The sequence below is a fragment of the Pteropus alecto genome, unplaced genomic scaffold (genome assembly GCF_000325575.1).
Source record: "Pteropus alecto unplaced genomic scaffold, ASM32557v1 scaffold20, whole genome shotgun sequence".
Taxonomy (NCBI): Eukaryota; Metazoa; Chordata; class Mammalia; order Chiroptera; family Pteropodidae; genus Pteropus; species Pteropus alecto.
This window is the reverse complement of record NW_006436298.1, coordinates 23,145,485-23,164,129: the sequence shown is the minus strand read 5'-3', so window position 1 is coordinate 23,164,129 and position 18,645 is coordinate 23,145,485. Positions and strand designations below refer to the sequence as shown.

The 18,645-nt window shown below is 36.2% G+C and overlaps 1 long non-coding RNA gene across 1 annotated transcript in view; it reads left to right on the top strand.

Annotated features, from left to right (window-relative positions):
• Positions 1–18,645, top strand: part of LOC112480637 — a 30,954-nt gene that overhangs the window by 2,525 nt on the left and 9,784 nt on the right. Inside the window, exon 2 of the long non-coding RNA XR_003046723.1 lies at positions 1,141–1,230. This is a non-coding gene — a long non-coding RNA (uncharacterized LOC112480637). The remainder of the gene's footprint in view (positions 1–1,140; positions 1,231–18,645) is intronic.

Genomic DNA, 18,645 nt, shown 5'->3' with positions numbered 1-18,645 from the left:
AACATGATTCATCTGAATCAAACATGCTTAACACCAGGCATTTAAAAAGGAAAGAGCTTTTTTAATTGAATGCCATGACTCCCCCCCCCCAAATAATAATAAATAAAAGGATAGATGTGACGCCAATTACCCACCCCAAATCTTGTCACAAGAAGGCATACAGCCTGAACATTTTCTTTGTCCGAATAAATGTGGCTGGCATTGAATACAGTGATAGTGGCTCTTCTTGATTATTGTTAGCCCTTTTTTGGCTACCAGTTCTAAGAGGATGTCATTGAATTCTACTGGGCTCAAATTTTTATGAATAAAGAAGAGAGGAACTATGACAAATTCATAGGCTCAGGACACCCAATTTATCCTTTGTTCCACAGTCTTTTATGTTAGAAGTGAGATAATCTCTCATTTTCTTTTTTCCCTCTTCCCTTACCCAGGTGATATAAACACAGATAGAATTTCATTGTATATAAATTCTTACCTTGAAATACCTCGTACTGCTACAAAGTCTGGACCTTATCCCGAGGGCAAAGAGTTGACATAAATAGATCATTCCAGCAGCAATGTGAAGAATAGATGAAGTAGGGCAACACTGGAGGCAGTGACACAGATTAGGCTTCTAGGTGAGAGAGGATAATGACTTGAACTAGGATAAAGGTAATGGGAATGGAGAGAGAAGTACAAGATTTGAGAGAAATGTAGACAGTAGAATAAATAGCACTTGGTGACTGATTAGATATCGTGGGACTAGTGAATGAGGGACAGGAGTCAAGATTAATGGTTTGGTTCCTGACTTGGGCAATGGAGTAGATAGTGGTGCTTGTCTGAAGATTGAGAACATAAAAGGAGTGTTAAGCAGTTCCTAACCAGCAGTCAGCTGCTAGGTCAGTTCACTACAGTTCCATAGATTCCAGTGATAAGGAAACAAGGAGCCCAGATAGATTTAGATAGTTTATTACTCAAAGCAAAGTAGGCAACATGATCTTCATGTTCATATAGGTTTCCAAGTCCTGTAACACAGAATGAGGCCCAGGTAGATGTTATGCAAACAGTGTATCTTTGTTCTCCCAATCTTGTAAGGGGCTACTAGCAAACTCACTCAACCTTTGTCTTAATGGGTGACATTATCTTTGTTATCCTCATCAGGAAACAATATGCTCTCTAAACCGGAGGGACATACTTTTCCTATTCTGAGACACACAGAAACACCAGAGAGAACTGCCTCCTAACAGCAAGGTAATGATTTCAGTTTTGACATATTGAATTTAAAATGTCCATTGTATCTAAATAAAGATTTTCAGTAGTCAGTAAATTATTTATAAGAATATTTAGTATAGTATTTTTAGGAGTGAGATAATTTAAAACAATCTACAAATTTTGGCTATTTCAAAATAATAGTATTGATAGTCATTTGTCAGTTATAGCAGGTGGTTCCCATGTTGCCTAATTAACCACTATGATATCATTAGTGTATCTAAGATTTATTTTATTTATTACAAACCAAATTCACCCAGGCTTAGTCTTTTGTTGCTCATGAGGTTTGATTATCTGCTAATTAGAAAGTAGTATGGTGGCGGGATACTTTTAACACTATGGAACTGGTCTCATAATTATGACTTTTGCTTACTTTAGTCTAGATCAGCCCTCCTCAATAGAAATAAAATATAAGCCACATATGTAATTTAAAATTTTCTAGTAGGCACATTTAAAAAAGTAAGAAGTAGGGGAAATTAATAATATATTTTATTTAATCCAACATATCAAGAATATTTCAAAACATAATCAACATAAAATTATTAGTGAGATATTTTACATTTTTTCATACCGTATCTTTGAAATCCGATGTGTATCTTACACCTATAGTATGTCTCAATTTGGACTAGATACAAGTACTCAGTAGCCACATGTGGCTACTGGCTACCATACTGGACAGCTCAGATCTAGACCTCAAGAACAAGAAGTTATGAATATAGTTCTTCTTTGTATGTTAGAAGACTAAATACTATGGTATGCTTTTTTATCTTAGATGATTGAATACTACAAGATAACTAACATTATAATGAAAAAACAAATGGCCATTAAATTTACATGGTATTTTTTTTTTTGGAGGAGATTATGAAGTTTTACTTAAAATCAGCTAGATCTTGCAGTGCCTAAAATAGGCACCTTGGAAAGTGAATTAGGCTGTTAGAGTGTATCACTGGTAAACCCACTCAAGGATTTCACTAAATGGACTAGGTTGCCAGGAGATGAAAGTATAGTTCATTCTACACCACTTACCCTTGGAAAATAAGTTACGTATTGGTGAAATTTGTTCTGTTATATAATGAGGTGCCTCATCATTTTGTGGCTTGTAAACATTTACTTATTCAGCATGTTGACAAATGTATTGATTCCGCCATGCAGAAGCATCTTGAAAACCTAAAAGATTTCTGTTATGTAATTTAATTAAAAACAGATGTTGAGGAGAAGTCAGTCATCTTATATGCCCTCATTACAGCAGTTGGAAATAATATACTTTTGAAAGTCTGAAGAATATTAGTAGTTTTAGAAGAAGACTAGTTAACTAGTTTGAAAAACTTAAGACCTTATAAAAAACTGATGATGGATAGTAACCACTTACTGAGTTCGCTTTGGGCAAGCCCAATAATTCATGGCACTTGCTATGTATTTTAGCAAGGACACCTTTCACCCTAATCTATGAAATACAGTCACATTGAATTATGTATTGATGCAGTGTGCTCAGGGAAAGGTATATCTCTGCTGAATGTGAATGAAAGCACTTGATTACTTGTAAAGCCTGTGGCTATCTCTGCCATGTTGATTATTATCTGTGATTCTTTGTTGGATGTTTTTTGTTTGTGTTTTAAAGACTTACTTGGGAAAAGCAAATGATGAGTGTTATATAGTTAAAAAGATTTTTTAAAGAGAGTGTTTCATAGGAAAAGACAAATAGTTCTACATTATTTTTGTTTTATATTGCTTTTATTTAGGAGCAAACAACTTTAATTCATAGCAAAGTGATAGAGAAGTGGATGTGCTGCATGTAAAAAGAAAGTGAATTAAATCAGGAATCAAATAAGGAAGTCAGAAGCAGCAGGGTGGGTAACTTCTACTTTGTTTTCATTACCCAGAAGCACTAGGTGTACACCAGCAAAAACTCTTTAGAAAGTTTGTCTATCCACTATGGTATAATAAACCAGTAAGGATTAAAATCCTGTTTTGGACTTACCATTTATTGGTTAAACCTTTTGTCATTTTACATATTGCTGTAATGAAGCTTTGGGAATGAAGGGGTTACCATCAAAAGGGATTTCAAACAGTGCTTTAAAAAGTTTGAAACCACTGTTCCGCTATAATAAAGGTGGTCAGGGAAGGCCTCCCTGAGAAGGGTATATCTGAGCTTTGACTTGAAGGAGATGAGGGAGCGAGCTGTGCAGGTTCATGGGGAGGAGGCTCCCAGGAAAAGAACACAGTGGATGCCAAGCCCCTACTGGAGGGAGCATACCTGGCAGGTTGAAGGGACAGTGTGATGACCACAGAAATACAGGGGTTACCATCATTTATTCTGTCTTCTCTATATTCTAGGTACTTTTATATAAATAAACCTGACTTGGAAAAAGGAAAATTGAAGAAAAAAATATGTTTGGTTTTTTCAAAGTGGATTTCAAACTTTTAAAAGCATTGTTTGGAAACAAATTCCAAATGTAAAATAAATAAAAATGATGTTGCAGCTCAAAAAATTACAGGAACATGTCAAAAAAACACAAGAGTCAGATCAAAGGAGTTTCCACTAGCTATATCTGAGGCAATTTGAGCTTCAAAATAATGAGATTAATAAGTTTTAATTCATTAAATTATAAACAAATCTATGAGTCCACACTTATAACAAACAAATAAATAATGGAATAGGATACCAACTTAAAAATGTAGGAGGAATGGTAGTGTTGGAAAATCACCATTTTACAGCCATTTTAACTACCAAACAAGAATCATAATTGGAAGCTAAAACCAGTGGGTGAGAATTTGTTGAGGACTAGGATATATACAGTCTTAAAAGTATCTCTCCATGAATTACTCTTTAATTACAAAGGAAAAAAGGGAACTTTACTGTGGAATAACCTGGCAGACACCACCTTAACTATTTAATTAATCAAAATTAATATTGCCAATAATTGGACAAACTAATATAATGTGCTTCCCTAAAGTGATACTCTGAGAAGAACACAACATCATTTATATAGTATACCTGCCCAAAATGTATAACCTGAATCTAATTATAAAGAAATATTAGACAAACCCAAATTGGGGAATTTTTACAAAAGAAATTGCTGGTATTATTTATAAATGTTAGTGTTGTAAAAGACAAAGGCTGATTCTGGACCAGAAAAACAAAAATTGCTATAAAGGGTATTTTGAGGACAATTAACAAAATTTAAATAAATTCTATCGATCAGATAATAGCATTGTGTGAGTATGATTTCCTGACTTTGATTACTATACTGTGATAATGTAAGTGAATATTCTTGTTCTTGTGAAATCTGTACTGAAATATTTAGAGGTAATGGAACGGGGTGTTTGTAATTTTCAAAAAAAGAGAGAAAGAAGAGGAAAAGAGAGAGGAGTGGGAAGGGTAGGAAAGAATGATAAAACAACTGTGGCAAAATGTTAATCTGGGTCAGGCATGTTCAGGAACTCTTTATATTAAACTTAAAACTTTTTTGTAAGTTTAAAATTATCTGAAAATGAAAAGTTACAAATAAAAAGTGATGGTGTGCCGAAGTACCTTCTGTTGATATCTACCTCCGTCACTCATTTTCTTCTAAAAAGGACTCCTGACGTGCCCTGAATACAGTTTGAAAATCACTGCACTAAAGTGATCATTCCTTTCAGTAAAGAAAGGGTAGAAAGCAAATAGTTTTACACGTAATAGTGGTTTACTATAGAGAAGGGGATATCTTATATTCACTAGCTATAAGAGGAGACTGCTTGTCCTTTTAAATATTCTAATGTGCAGATATAGTTGGTAAATATTGATGTACACTTAAGAAAAAGAAAAAAAATAGGCACAGTAGGGCATATGTATTTGGCCCCAGGATTCATGGAATTTTTTCAATTAAAAATTATTGGGATGACACATGGAATTCTAAGAGAGACTTCCTGTAGGTAGTTAGGAAGATACCCATTTCGGTAGCTGCAATAAAATTTACTTTTTACTTAGGTTTGCATGTGCAGCTAGAATGAGGCATAGGACAGAGTGACGTATGGAAATTCTAGTTTAAGTTTATTATCATGGTAAGGGTGGCTGCTACCACTAGAATGACAAGGTCATAGTGAACTTTAAAAGTTAGAGGACAGATGTTGAAAAAAATTATTCAGGATAGACAAGAGAGCAGTCAAAGGAGCAATGTTAAAAATGTCACACTTCAGCAGTTATACTGAGTCAATGCCATCTATGTACCTCTTGGAAATGGCATGCATAATGTCAGAGAGGAGCCCAACCTGAGCCAGATGCCATTTCCCTATGTTTCCTGGAGTTAACAACATAATCCCTATGCCGTATAGTACTTCAAGAAGAATAGAATTTGAAGATCTAGAAAACAGTAAATTGGAATACTGAAATTATGGAATTATAAGCATGTGAATATCACATAGATTGTTTTAGTTTCACTGCATATAGATTGTTTTAGCTTCATTGCAAGGAAATTCTAGTTTCCTTAAAAGAAAAAAACAACAACAAAGGAGAACAAAATAAGTAACATTTTGATCTAATTTGTGAGCTAAAATCTTATGAGAGGAGATATAACAAAAGTGGGGAAATTAGTATATAAGACATGAAAGAATATTATTTTCAGAATTGCCACAATATATTAGATATTATAAGGGGTAGGTACGTATGATGTAGAGAGCAGAAAAGAATGAAAATGAACTTCATTAAAGTCGAATAATGCATATATCAAGATGAAGAAGAAGAGCAGTAATGCTTATAATATACCAATAATTGTATGTACAGAACCTCTGTTTTCTTGGCAGTTTAGAAAATGCGAAAATAAAGAGTGACTTCTTATGGACAAAGGTGATACAGGAGTAAAAAGCACAGTTGTTATAAAAATGACCCTTACTTAGAGATTAAGAAAAATATAAATTTAAAAAAGAGAGATGTTAAATTTGAACATTTAGTGTGAAAGTAGGTAGAACTAATCAAAAAGGAAAGCATGTTGACAAAAGGAACTATAATTTTAGGCAGTGTATAGACAAACTGCTTTGTAAAGTTCTGCCACAGAACAGTGATGAAGCATCAGTAGTAGTTGAAACAAAAGCATAGGAGAATGGGTAATTTAATGACCACTTGTAATAGTTATTTCTCTCTAAGATATGATAAGAAGGACAACCAAATCCAGTGCTCCAGAACACAAGGTAGTTGGCTAAAGGAATCAGAAGAAGATACTGTATTTTAATGATTATAATAAATGCTTATAAAAAATTCAGCAAATATAAAGATATTGGTGTTTCGGTAGAATTAATGACTACATCTGTCTTTTGATTGGGGCTTTCATTTAAATCATCAGGTCTAATGATGAGCTCCCAGTCACAGATTTTATTAAAAGAATTGACTATATATAACATCTGACATTTTCGATTCTTATAATGGACTAGGTTTTAAACACTGGAACCACAGCGTTGCCCAATGAAAAACACAGGTGTTCTGACAAGCAATAATAGCAAATAAGATGTAGTATTCTTATTTTGTAAAATAATGTGCACACATATAGTGCCTGCAAGGATCCAGAATACAAGACTTATTTAAAGGCAATTAAACGTTAGTAGAATTTACTTGATTGTAACATCTTCCTTTTAGGCTAGAATGTGGTAGCTTACAGAACATCAGGCAAATCACTCATTCTGGGAACAAAGACTTTTGAAAGCTGTCAGCTTACTGACAGTTATGATGAGCATTTATTTCAGGCTTATAAAACATATTAATGAAACTTGTTCACAGTGTGGTGGTCCAAAGAGGGTTATTTTATTTTTGAGAGATACTTTAAATAACTGAGGAGCACTGGTAACATATTCTCCATGAATACAAAGCTACGGTGTTGTTTTTTTTTCCTTCAAAATGAGTAAATGGTTTTCTCAGGCCTAAAGAATGATGCATACTGCAGGAATCTGTTTATTACAAGATTATTTGCAGTAGACCTATGCACCATTCATTGAACCTTGAAAAACACATGAAAATATGGGTTGCATTTGCAAACTTCAGTGTATGACATGGAAATCTGGCAAGCTGCCTAGCTTCTACTTAAAGGATTGTCATTCGGGGAAAAATAAATTTCTCTAACTAGACAAAAGTCAATGTTTTCATGTTTTACTGCAATCAAACTGATAGAGCTGACAATTTAATGTCTCAACACTTAAAATATCTGTGGATAATCAGTTACCTCAATCAATCATAAACACAAATCCTTCTATTTTTGAAGTTTGTGTGTCTGTGACTAAGATATAAAATAGTGTGGTGAGCCCCTTCCCCCACAACACATCATCTATCCCCCACCACCCTCCCAATATTTCCGATTTGTTTTTAGCTGTGCAGATATTTATACAAATTATGCATCTGGAAATAACTTTTAACAACTCTGTGTGATCAAATTTAGAAACTTTTCTTTCACTGTCCTGTTTTATTAATTTTTATGGGTAGTTTATAGACTGTGTGCCTGTCAGAAAAATGTGGAAATTTTCTGGCATTCTAGCTGAAGACATCATTATGAGTGAAAAAATGCTCAAGGCTTTTTCAAAGTGGGTGCTGAAACACATTTCCTTTCTCTGACTCCAGGGAATGCTGGTAGCTACCCCAAACAGACAGGTATTTTGGGGTCAAATTGTATAGTACCAGCCCCTTAGGATTTCCTGGCAAGCACAAGAAATGGCTTACTTCTGGAAACTAATCATAATGATGATGATGATAAAGCAAGGGAGACAGTGACAACAACATAAAACGCTGCCTGAGGAATTGGATTCCAGGTAGCTCTAGATTTGGCAGAGCTGACAGGTTCAGTTCGCTAAGCTTTGGTATTGATAATGATGGGAAACTTCAGACAGTTTTAGAAATCTGTTTCTATTAAGATATGCCATGGTGTTTCTGCAACGTGAGAACAAGTTTACTGAGGCTCACAATTCTTCTTTTAACATGGTACGAATTGATGTGAGTGGTTTTACATTCTAACAGATAATTACTGTGAACATTCAATAAGCCATATTCTTTATTCGAAGTATTCTGTATATATATGTATATTTATGTATGCTATATATGTGTGTATGTGTATATATAGACATACACATTCACCGCCACTGACATACACTTTTTTGTTTCTTGGATCATGTGAGGTTTTGCAGTTAAACGAAGGAGAGTTTTAGGACCCTTAGGGCAGCATCTTTTAGTTCCCCATCAGGCTACATTGAAAAACAATCAATCTTGTTCTTGCACTCACTTGGCGGAAGTGCCACGACACGAATTGTGCAGTGCTCTTGCCATGAAGCCTGGGTGACAAAAGTTTTTACAAGAAGCTGACTGTATTTGGGGTTATGAATATGCAATGACTCTCATTAGTATTGAAGTGCCAGAGCAGGGGCTGACATCCCCCACCACTTTGAGTTGCTGCAGTATCGGCTAATGAATTGTCTTGCTCTTCCACGCACACAGTCTGTTGCTGTGGTTCCTAAGTTCCAAGGGGGTGTTGCCCAGTTTGAGAAGGCCATTGACTGTAGAAATTAATTGTCAAGATCTACTCTTGATTTTGTGAAATGATATTTAGACAGTGCTTAGGTTGTCAAAACAGAAGAGCACTAAACTTTACATAAGATAATATCCTGAATAGGAACATTTAGTAAGAGAGATGAGAATGTATATATGTACTTATATTTACCACTGTATATAGATATGCTTTCATCCTGGATCATTGTACAGTATGTGTATCTATATATAGATGAAATCATGTCATAGAAATTTTACATTCTGTTGGTTTGTCTATTATCTTCCAAATATAACAAACAGAGATGATAGAATATTCTCAACATGAACAGGGTAGAAACACAAAGCTATTTCATCAACTCTTTACCATATTCTTTCTTTCTTTTTCATTCCTGGGTCTCTGCCAAACATTTTGCAGTTCATAAACATAACCATCTTTTACGAATATGTTACTGATAAGGATATGTTTCTAGCCACTGATTAAGATATCTAAGCTGATTTGCAGTGTGTAAGAAGATGTAAAAGTGCTCAGAAACCATTTAGAATGGTCCCTTTTCAATAGGATAAATTAAATGTGGTTTCCCACACCCCTCTTCCTTTGAACTTTCCTTTCAACTAGAAGAGAACTTCTGTGGTTTGCTGCAGATTGTAAAAGATGGATTGAATTGAAATGGATAGTATATACTGAAAGGTAAGGGATATGTCATAAGCTGTGCAAATAAGGCACCTCCTTGTATTGAGGTGCTTGCCCTATTGTCATTTATTTAATCTGCACTGGAAAGGCATCCCTTATAAGGAAGCAGATGTATGTTATTTTTGTAGAGCTTTAGAGGGTAGTGTTGTTATAATTGTCATATCTTTTTGACCCATTGCTCAAAATAAGAAAAGAACTAAAGCTCAAGAGCATACACATTTAAGAGTACCAAGTATGAATATAGCTTAAAATAAATGCAGTCTGACAAAAGTAGCTCAAGTATCATATATCAAACACTTGTTACCTCTGTTGGTCTTAGTGACTGCATGTGACTAAGAACAAATCAGTGATAAAAAACATAACCATCTTGAGATAAAAAATCTCAAGAAAGATGAAATCAGTCTGGGCCTTTATAAGACCATCAGTCATTTTATAGAGCTATAATATTATTTGTTCAAATAATCCTTGATTTCCTATTTAAGGGACATAATACACCCTCCACTCTTAGGCCTAATTCACCAAGGAAAATGTTCTTCTTTTTCCTTTTTAGAAAAAATATCAGATACATCTTAGACCAATCAGAAATGACCACATGACAAGCTACTAAATTATTTAATTTTATTCCTAAATTTGCATTCTTCTTGCATTTCATTGTACAGGGTTTAAGAAACTTACTGTTTTAAAGCTCCTATATAATCAGAAGAAAATGCCTGTACAATCATAAGAAATATGTGATTTTTATGCTGTTTTTCTAGGTATCCAAACATTTTTTAATGTAAGACAGAGATCTAACTGGGTACATCAAAATATTCAACTCATGAGGCACACACTCAGATTTTAAAGCATAGAAATGGAAAGAGATCAGCTGAAATAATATATATGCATAAAGTACTATTTAAATTAATGGAAATATTAACCAATATCTGTTGCTGTGGGTGTGAGAATCACATTATAAGTGAAAATATCATAGTTTTAATTGCAACTATGGTGGTTTTGATTTGGCTCTGTAATTACCATCTACATTCTAGACTTTGTGACTGCTGTGAAAACATTATTTATGGAAGGTTTACTCAAATATAATTTGGTGCTTGTTGCCTTGATCAAATTATTAGAGTCTAATGGAATAAAATGCTAAGAACTTGTGCTTCTGTGTGCTTTGCTGACAATCATTTATTGCACTTCCTTTTCTACATACAACTATGATACAAGTGTAACAGCAGACAAAGCAATATGTTACGTTGTTTCTATTCATATTATGTTAAGCTGTTCGGCTACATACCTGCAATAGAATTTGCAGGGGAATATCAAATACATATATGGATTTAGGCAATTATTTGATTCCTTTTTCTACACTCTGTATCATGCATATCCGTAATTAATATCCTGACATAGTTTTATGACGTTAACCCAGATTGGGATATCCTATAGCACAACGGTCCCTAACCTTTTTGGCACCAGGGACTGATGCTCCTATGAGAATCTAATGCCTGATGATCTGAGGTAGAGCTGAGGTGGTGATGCTAGTGCTGAGGAGTGGCTGCAAATACAGATGAAGCTTTGCGTTTGCGTGCTGCTCACATCCTGCTATGTGGCCTCTTAGGAACTGGTCCACAGCCCGGGGTTTGGGGACCCCTGCTATAGCAGACCAAGAACCAGCACCATAGTACTGGTCCACAGCCCGGGGTTTGGGGACCCCTGCTATAGCAGACCAAGAACCAGGAAATCAGAGACACATGCTTGTATACTCACTCAATCAACCTCCCTCTCTCCCTCCCTCCTTCCCTCCTTCCCTTCCTCCCTCTCTTTCTCCTCTCATAATGGGGAGAGGAAAGAATGAGAGAGGAGTTCAGCCTTTGATGAGTTTACCTAAAATTTTATCAGCAGAAGCTATTTTAATTTGAACATATATGTAAGTTTTGTGCTTTATGGTTGAGTAGTATTTTTATTTTGACTTACATGTGCATGGAGGGGTACCATAAGTTTTCGGTGTTTAGTGTCTCTAGAAGTCTTGATCTGAATGGACCAAGGAATTTACCATCAGCAAATGTTACTTATACATTTCCTTGTCATCAGTAAAATAACATTTATTGAGTACAATCTGGGTGCTGGGAGTGGAGAGAGGTGGATTAAGGAAATATAGAAAGCAAAATTCTGGGTCCCAGGAAGTTTACAGTATAGCTGGGGTGAAGGATCACAGGGGAAATGATGAAGATTCATTTACAGGGCTAGATATCAATAAATGTAGAGTGTTTTAGTGTACACAAAAGGCAGAAGTGTGTCAGAGCTGCTGTTGAGATGTGAGAACAGCCTCAGGAGGGACAACTACAGAAACTCCTTATAGGAGGCAAGTTTCTACTTGGATTTTGGAAGTTTAAAGATTTTATTAAAATGTATTAAATTTGGCTTTACTTTGAAACAGGATTTACTGTGTCTAAAACTCACTTCATATGATTTGAGTGTAACATTTCCTGTAGAAGTGACAATTTGAAGTTTAGAGTTGTGTGTTTGTAACATGTTTTTATTTTTGTATCTTTAGGTGGGGAGAAAAAAACTTATTTATTAAACTAACCCTTTTAAGTGTAAAAGGGAATAGAGTGAAGGAATATGCATTAAAAAGATCAGAGTAAATCATTTTAAGCACTCTCTTTTCTTCCTTAAGGCTTTCCCCAGTAGTTTTGCCTAAGTATACATATAAATGTTGACTCCATAAAAATGCCCAGAAAAATTAGGCAGAGATTCCTAAATCCTATATCACCAGAGATAGTCATTGAATACCCTGGGCATAGGGAGAACTTTTATTCCTTGATGGGGTCCCTGAAGACTGACATAGCTGTTGAATTACTAGCCATAAGTCTGGCTTTCAGAAAAATTGTAAAGTTGTCTAACTACTACTCCTTTACTTTCATGCTCTTTTTCTTACCCTTCTCCCACTTTCCTCGGATATTAATGATAAGGCTTGAAGTTACCCGCCTCAGGTCATTTGCTTTTCTAACAGGAGACTTTGAGTTTTGATGTGTGTTACATGTATGGCAGGCACCTGTGATAGATCCTTTACATATGTTATTAAACATAGATAACTCTGCGTAGATGCATGTAAGTGAATGTTAGGATCACACAAGTAGCTAGGTTTTGATTCCCAGTGTTTCAGACTCCAAAGTCTATACTCTTTGCACTACAGAAAAACATTTTAAGACTTAGAATAATCTATGCTGGAAGTTTAGGCTTTGTGCCAGTCTCACAGGAAAAATGCTTTTGGCTGGGAGCACTGCCCTGGTGCCCTTCAAATGAGATGAGGTGGGTCTAATTAGTCCTACTTACTCATAAGGCCAGTTTTGTATCATTGCACCTTCAGTCTTTTAAATGTAGGGTTATTTGAGGGAGACTTTAATCTTTTGAATTTATTCAATTAAATTCAACTTAGTGAGCATTTATTGAATGCCTGTTTTTTGCCAGGCACTGTGCTAGATGCTGGTAGCACAAAAACAGTCTATTTAGGGAGACATTATAAATAACTATAATACAATTCACTGAATGCTATAATAGAGGCATATGCAAAGGATCATGGGAACATATGAGGGAATAATTAATTCAAAAGAAGATGTCAGAGAATGCTATATTCGAGTAGAACTTTGAGAGACAAGAAGAAAGGATTTGCCAGAAGGACAGACGAGGTTTATAATTCATTTCAGGTGATGGGAACAGCATGAACATGTGTGTGAATATGCTTGACATGTTTGGGATATGGTATGAGTGGTAGATTGTAACAATGCTCACAGATTCTATTCTTTTTTGCATCCAACTCCTGTCATTAAAGATCCTTCCATTAAAAGGTGAAGTCTATTTCCTCATCACTGATTTTGGGTTGACCATGTGACTCGCTTTGGCCAAAGGACATTAGCACATATGAAACCAAAAGAGACTTGAAAAATGCTTATTCACTGGGATTTCTGTGCTTGGAACCCTGAGACCATATTGTGAATGAGCCCAAGGGTATACTGCTGGAGAATTGAGTGGCAGTCTGCAGGAGAGCAGAGACTCTGGCTGACAGCCTAATAACCACTAGACATGTGAGTGAGATCATCTTGGATCATCTCGTTACCAGCTGATCCATCATTTGACCACAGACACATGAGAGAGTTTAGGAGAAATCTGTTATCAGCCCAGACAGAATGACCCAACTGATTTGCGTGATTATGAACTAAATAAAATATTATTTTAGCCACTGAGCTTGGGTTGTTTTGTTATACAGCAAAGCTAATACACAGCGGGTTTGAGAAGAATGCAGATGAAGAGGATGTGTAACATTTGCAATATTATGTTAAGGAGTTTAACCCATTTTGTAGGACCAAGCTTTCCAGGCTTCATTGATTAACGTACCACTTTTATCTTTTTAAAAATATCTGTATACTATCTGAATTAATTTTTATTTTAATTGTCTGATTTTATGCTAAAATTTATTTGAAAAACAAACTCAATATTAACAGTTTGATGTGTTAACTCTAATTCTCTAAAACTATTAATATATATAAATATTTAAAAAGTTGGTCTGCATACTATCAGAAATCTTGTATGAGTGTGGCATTCTTGGATTTTCTGCTTTAATCAGTAAGAATCAGGAGCATGTGGAGAATAGTTTGAAGTGGAGAGGCTACTGGTAAGGAGGAGTGAGGAGGCTACTTCAGAGGTCCAGGTGAGATATGGCACGTCGTAGACAGACTTAAGATGAGTTCCTGAGGAAGAAGAGAAATGACCTGGTTACAGATTTGTTGTGTGTGCAATGGGAATGGGGAGTTTGAAGCACCCACTGGGTGGATACTATTAAGAAAGGGAAGAGAAAAAAATATGTAATATAGAATTTGTTGTTGCACTTGAGTTTGAGTTTGTAGGTCATTTGAGAACAGAGGTCCACTAGGCATTTGCATATGTGGGTCTGGGCTTAAAATGTTATTTTTGAAATCATCATATAGGTGATAGTTGAAGTCACAGGAGTAGATAATGTCAGGTGTTTAGTGCAGAGATCTTCAGCTGTTTTTTTCTCATCTCAGAGCTTTTTAAGGGATGTGATTTACTCCAGTTAGAAATAGAGAGTGGTTCATATAGGTAATGATTCTCAAATGGAGGTGGAAATGTGTAGTTCAAAAAAATGTCCCCCAAGTGATTTTGATGTACTACCTTTTACTCCTTATTGATTTAATGAGATAGGGACAGGGCTGAGGAAGAGGAATCAGTTAAAAGGGACAGAAGGATCCGAGAGGTAGACCCCTTTAAGAGGGAGAGAATTTTTATGGAAGCGAAAGGACTTTAATATAAAGTGGCGAGTCATTGTACTAAATTCTGCATAGAAATCCAGTAGTATGAGGATTATTCTTTAATCAAAACTGGCTCATCGAAGTATATTTCATGGCATGTTATGGGAGCACGATGAATTTTTGGGTGAATGATTTATATAGAACTGTTTTGTTTTTGAAACACGCTATAAGCCTTAAATATTCAAGGATTTGTAATTGTACTGCTTTAGGCTCCAAAATCAATGTGGGTTTTAAAAATTTTGTTTCTCTGTCCATGGTCAGTGTCTTAGAAGAGTGCCCACTTGGGCATTATAGTCCCGATTTCAATGCAAAGCACTGTTTGAGGCAGTTTTCGAGAAATAATGTCAGTCAACAACCGTATGGCTGGCCACTCCACCCATGGGCCTCCTAACCCTTGCCACCCAGGGTTCCCAGAACTAAGTTATTTGCCTTATGATGATTTGGGTTGATGGAATGACTATATTTGTCTGGCAGAACTGGAACACCACCAACCTATCTGGTTCTCAGGTAATTTTTACACTCATATTAGCAGTTTCTTTTATTATTGTTATTATTTTTTAATGACAAATTTCTGCTGGGCTTTGCCTGCAGCTAAGGAAAGTCCCCAGATCAGGATAGCAGAATCTCCTCAGACCATGATTTGGTGCCCGAACAACCTGCTTAGAGCATGTTCAGCAGCACACACTGGTTTGACATCTGGCATTCACGACTCCTGTGAGATTGGCTTCCCCTTAAATGTGCCCTGAAAGCATCCCTGCTGTGCCCCGTCTGTCCAAGTGTAAACACATCACAGGAAATGAACAAGTAAAGACCCAACTTTTCTTAAAGGAGTCAAGAAACCCCTCACCCAGCTAGAAACCTGGGCTTTGGTGTTCAGCTTCAGGAAATTTGACCAGCTATTCAGGTAAGAGCTGTTGTCTTGTGGCATCTTAGTCCCTTTCTCCTTCTAAACTCCCCATGTGCTCCGTTATGTTATCCATCTGAAGAAGATTGCTTCAGGATCTTTAAAATGTAAAATAAGGGTTGTCTTTCATTGTCAGTTCATTAGTACAGCTGGATTTAGTTATTTACAGTTGTAAATTTGGCACTATATTTGCTGAGGTAGTGGACTCATTTTAAAATGATTGAAACCATCTAAAGCTAAGCCTCTAAATAAATAGATTCATTTTCATTTGTTTTAATATGAAGATAAAATATTAAAATAATTAAAGAAAATAGGTATATACCAAGGAAGTTAAAACACCAAAACAAAAGAGGAAAGCTTTTGCACTTTTCTCGTGCTGTCTTCCCAATTCCATTTTTTGCTGCAGCCTAATGAGTGCATTTTAAGTAAAATCCACGCACTCTCTTTGCTCTCTGTCTTCCTAGTACTACAAATATAAGTTCAGCCCCTCTTTCAGATCTACTTCAAGGAAACATAGATTTGAAAACTCTCCCCCATGGTTTTGTCTGAGCTGGCTGCCATTCTACAGCATACTCTGGAGCCAATTGCTGGAGTTGGGGAACCTGAGAGGTGAGTGAGCAAGGGAGAACGAACACTTAGCCGAGTGAGTCAGGCGGGCCTGCGTGAAAGCATGTAGGTGAGCCAGAAACTAATGGGAAAAATAGGGGGTCGTCGCTAATTTTGATGTGGGGAAATCTGAAAGCTTCTTCTGTATGCCAGAGTATTTGAATATTTGGCAAACAGCTGGCTGGGCTCTGGGAGAGTGCTTCTTGATTTGCCTCCTCAGATGTTCAAAGATAAAATGAGGCAGCCGGCCCGCCAGCACATAGCTCATAGCCTTGCAGTCAGTTTTGAATTTAGATTTGAATTGTGATATCAATGTCATGGTGGCACATGCTTTGAGAAAGTACTTACAGAGAATAATTGAAAGATTCAGTGTGAAGCTTCTGAAAGCCATAATTTAAAGTTCCAGAAGCCTCCGTATTACTCTCACCATTAAAATTTAAAGTGACAGAAGCCCAATTATGTATAGTTATTTTCTTAAATAAAATCATATTTCTACCCCAAGTGAAAGATTCATTGCTGTCTACTAATCTCTGTCAGGAGAACCAATCTTGTTGCGTCCAGCGTCAGCAGCAAAGATTGTTCACTTTATCTTGGGGACAAAGAAGCGACACTGGGGAAGCAGAGCTGGAAGGCCTCCTTGGGGGAGCTGGACTTGCAGGAGGCTGATTTGCATGATAATCACCATTATGGATCCTTTCTGGTACCAGCCTCCACACTTAAACAAATGTAGTATAACTTTAATAGTAGCTGAGAAGCTTGCATAGGGGCTGTAGCACACATTTTACAAAACCCAAATGATATCAAAAACTGCTAGTTAAGAGGGGGCAACTAGTTAAGGGGGGTGGGGGAGGCTAAACCACACCAAGGAATGGAGACTTGGGACATAACTTTAAAACCTGATAAAGGATATAACTCTGGAGGCTGTTATATGATATGAAGCCCCTCTCTCTTTTTTTAAACTCATAGAAATCTGTTTACCAGAAAAATTTGTTTATCACTTCTGTGGCCATTGAAACCATGGCATGAGAATAGATTGTTGGAAATACAGAAACATTTCCAGTACAGAAATTTCTCTATCAGTTAAAAATATGGAGCCAGACTTTTACACTATGAATCTCTCCACCAATTTTTTTGGTCCGTTTGGTTTTATACTGTGCTACATTGTGATTTGGGGAATATGGTGTAATGGTAGCCAGAATTGTTTGCACAGGGCCAGTCAAGCTTAAAGCACTGTTATTTATGAAAAACTTTATTCCTTAAGAAAAAGGAGCATGCGAATCAACTAATGTTATGATGCATGATGTTGAATGATATGGAATATATATGCATCAGTATTATCTAAGCAATGTTTTATAAATAAAAAAAATCACATAATTTCCTAAAAGTTTCACAGTAAGATAAAGCATTTATAAGTACATCTTGGTTCTGCTGAGTTTTGTCATGACTTTAGAACAACTAGCCCTGTGGTAGTTCGCAAGTTTAATTTTTGTTGTCTAGCTTTAGCCCTAGAAACTATCTACCTTTTTACAAAACTGCTCCCATGACATAAATCTTTTTTTTTTTTTTTATTCTTGCCTCAAATCACTGTGGCTTTTTTTCTTCCTTCCCTTTTATTCACATCTCAGTAAGAGGTATCCACCTTTACTTGTGTCAATGATTCCATCACAGTGCTCAGACTCTTGCTGTAAATTATTTTGTCTCTTTCACTTTCCACATTTGACATTTTGTTGGCTTCTTCCTTAAAAAAAGTCCTTTCCTAGATTCCTTACTCTGTTTCCTTTCTTTGAATTCTTTTTGACTTGTTAACTTACTTTCCTCTGCCTTCTCACCATTCACTCTTTAACATGTTGCAATCTAGATTCAGCCACCACTGATAACTATTTTCTTGGACAAAGACTATACTCCTACTTGACAGCCACTTTTTCTCACTGTGCCCTAGAAGGAGAGTGCCTTACCTAATTGGTGAATTTTGCATGAATAAGTGGGCCAGCTCGGCTGTCAACCTCCTTCTTCCCAGACAGAGGCCTGCCTACCAAGAGCCCATGTTGTCCCTGAGGCTGGGAGTCTACCTCAGCCCGGTATAGGCCTGGCTTGTAGAGATGGCCTCAGTTCTTGAGTCTAGGCAGCTAGACTTGTTTTGGTTTTCACACTAAGCTACCTCCTCTACTCTAGCCTCAATCAGTAAAAAATGGTTACATTTTAGCCTCTCATCTGTTTTATTTTTGTATTACTTCTTAACTTGATCAGAACCCAAGAGAGGAAGGAGGTCTCAATTTGGGGGTATTGCTTGGAAACCTAAATAAATACAATAGTGTGTACAAGTATAAAGTTAAAGTCTTCCCTTCCCAATCTCACTATCTAGAGGCTTGGTTCCTCTTTCTCTTTCTCTTTC